Consider the following 2943-nt stretch of genomic DNA (forward strand, 5'->3'; position numbering starts at 1 on the left):
GTAGATCTCCTCCACCGCCGCAGATGATCTGCCGACTATATCAATGTCATCGGCAAAGCAGATAAGTTGACTGGGTCTGTTGAAAATCGTACCCCGCATTTCTCCCACCGCTCGTCGAATAACACCTTCTAGCGCCACGTTGAACATCATGCAGGATAGACCATCACCCAGAAATAATGGTCTATCACTTTTTCTGTCGTCTGCTACTAAATTTGAAATCAGGAATCAATTGACCGTTCAAAACCCCCCCGTGTATAAATTTCAACTCGATCGTTGCATAACAACGCAATTATTGCCAAAAAGTTAAACCCCTTTCGGTGGCCTCTTATACAATCTTTGAAATCTGAAATCGATTACCCGTCCCTTAAAACTAACCTGTGCAAATTTTCAAAGCAATCCATTGCATAATAACGTCAATATTGCTAAAAACAGTGAAAATTTAATTTATATGGAAAACCTCTTTCGTGGACCTCTGGCAAAACTATTGACATCTGAAATCGATTTTCCGCCATTGAAAACTACCGTGTGCAAATTTTCATCTCAATCCGATGTATAATTACGACAATATCGCTAAAATATTGAAAAGTTAATATGAACGACCCCTTTGGCCGACCCCTTACTTTAATTTTGATGAGTGAAATCAATTGTTTGTCCCTAATAAATCCTATGTATAAATTTTCATCCCACACGCTCTTTTTTTTAACTCAAAATTAAGTATGACCGAGGTTCAAAACATAGTTCGATTCTATGAACTTAAAGTTAAGTACCCTTTTTTCCTCCTTGCGATGGATCAAAACGGAGTTCGAACTGCGAACTCAAAATTGATCCCTTTTTTTCCTTCGGCGAGGGATCAAAGCTGAGTTCGAACTTATGAACTAAAAATTGAACTCTCTTTGTTGGACTGAAAACACTTAGCGAGTTCAGTCCGAACCGGAACAGCAACCAACGAACACGTCGCAAAATTATGTCGTTCCGGAACAATTACCGGAAGACTATGAAGCAACTTCATAATGAAATGCATGGTCATGTCAGCGTAAAATTTTGTCCGTCATTGTCATCATATGGTGAGCGGCTTGGAATGTCCGGAAACTTCCGGATGTTGTTTACTTCCCGTGGGAAGTAACATCCGGAAGTTTTCTTTGACCGGGAATGTCAAAACTTTCCACCGCTTTGTAATTGCAATGCAATGTACCGGAACAGCAACATCCGGGTACAACAAATTTTAATCATCCTTTAATTTCCTGAAAATCAGCTACCCTCGAAAAAAGGATAAATCCGAGTTCGGCTGCCGAACTTAGTATTGAGTATGCCTATCAGAACTTAGTTTTGCTATTGCCCAGTCAAACTCAAAGTTGAGGGAAGCCATCGAAGTGCTGTTTTGAACCAAAAATACTTAATTTTGAGTTTAAACAGAAGAGCGTGCAATCCATTGTATAAAAATGTCATTATCACATACACTCTAGGCCGCTACAACCCAAAACCAAGTTGTAAAGCCGCAAAATCGGATGAAACTGGCTCCCGACGAAATTAAGTTCGACGGGGTTTTCTCAAACTTGAGAATAGACGTCATTCTCGCAACTTAATTTTGGGGTGTTGTCATTCGGCCGGGTTTTGTTATTGTTGCTTGAACCAACCTACCATATCAAAAGGACATATGAATTTTTGGTGAATAAAATTTGCTATTTTTTGTTTATTTTTATTTGAATAAAACTTGCATTTACAAAAATACAATTCATTGCAATCAGTAATAAACAACTCTTTGTAATCCTTGAGTTTCTAAGTTCTTAGAACTTAGCTATTTACTTAGCCTGATGGATGCTGCCGGAAGATGATCTCCAATTCATATATTTACAAAGCAAAAGTGGCAACCGAGAAATTACCAAACGGTTTAGAAACTGGTTTTGCTTACATTATATTGGGCATGTTTTCCTGTTCATCAGCGTATTTACCATAACCAGAGCCTATCGGTACGGTAGGTCGGTCACTCTGAAAAACTGAAGGAAATTCCAGTCAGGAAAACGATAACAAAGTCAACTATGATCAATATTACCTTTGGAACTATACACTTTCAACACGTATCGATTATGATAATCTTCTGTGATCCAGAATTCACACGGGTCCATTTCTTAAAGAAGTTCCGGCACCGAAATTTTAAAAGAATATTATAAAATAATAGTCAGGCTCCCAGTTGCAATTGGTCTTGAAGGAAGCTTCCTACCATTGCCAAGTAGAGATCCGTTTCGCATTCCGGTATGATTGGAATCAATTCATCAATATTTTCATCCGCAGCCCAGACTGGTTCCAATATGTAAGCGAACTGAATGGCCATCGGCTTGTTCTCTTTGGTTACTCGTGTGGATAGCTCTTCAATGAATTTCAACCATACGGAGGCAGATCCGGATGTCATTCCGCTTGAAATTAAACGTTTTTGTTGACGACGTTTTCACCTTGATGTTCTTGTTTCCTGAAAAAGTTCGAAAATATATGTAATTAGAATCAACAATTGAAATAAATCCATCTTACCACAAAATTTAACAAAAAATCTGCCATGCGATCCGTTCGATACCATGAAAGTAAACAAAAAATATTTTGGGACAGGCAGTTCAAGCAGCGAACTTTTATTTTGGGGTGTTGACCGCAGCCCAAAATTAAGAACGTCAACTTAACTTTGTTTTGATGCGGTGGCGTTCTTAATTTTGGGTTGTTTTGATTCTGAGTGTATACTGTATTTTTTTTCACCTGGAGGCAAACTAGAGGCAACCTAGGTTCGCTCTAACTGCTGTCATCGTGCTCATTTATTGCTCGAGAGGCAACCTAGGTTCGCTCGAAAAAGGGACGGAGTCGCCCTGAGAAAAAAGTCAGTTTTGCGAGAAGTTCACCAATACTCTCAACGTTGTTGTCAAAACATTAAACAGCTGTTTTTGGCTGAAAACAAAACAGTTG

The 2943-nt window shown here is 38.8% G+C and overlaps 1 long non-coding RNA gene across 1 annotated transcript; it reads right to left on the reverse strand.

The window, feature by feature from the left end:
* Window positions 1-1857: 1857 nt before the first annotated feature.
* Window positions 1858-2637, reverse strand: LOC129758483 (uncharacterized). Its single transcript, XR_008739995.1, has 3 exons — window positions 2524-2637; window positions 2051-2464; window positions 1858-1994 (listed from the first exon to the last, which is right to left on the reverse strand). It is a non-coding gene; the product is annotated as an uncharacterized LOC129758483 (long non-coding RNA).
* Window positions 2638-2943: the final 306 nt, after the last annotated feature.

This window comes from Uranotaenia lowii, chromosome 3 (genome assembly GCF_029784155.1).
Source record: "Uranotaenia lowii strain MFRU-FL chromosome 3, ASM2978415v1, whole genome shotgun sequence".
Taxonomy (NCBI): Eukaryota; Metazoa; Arthropoda; class Insecta; order Diptera; family Culicidae; genus Uranotaenia; species Uranotaenia lowii.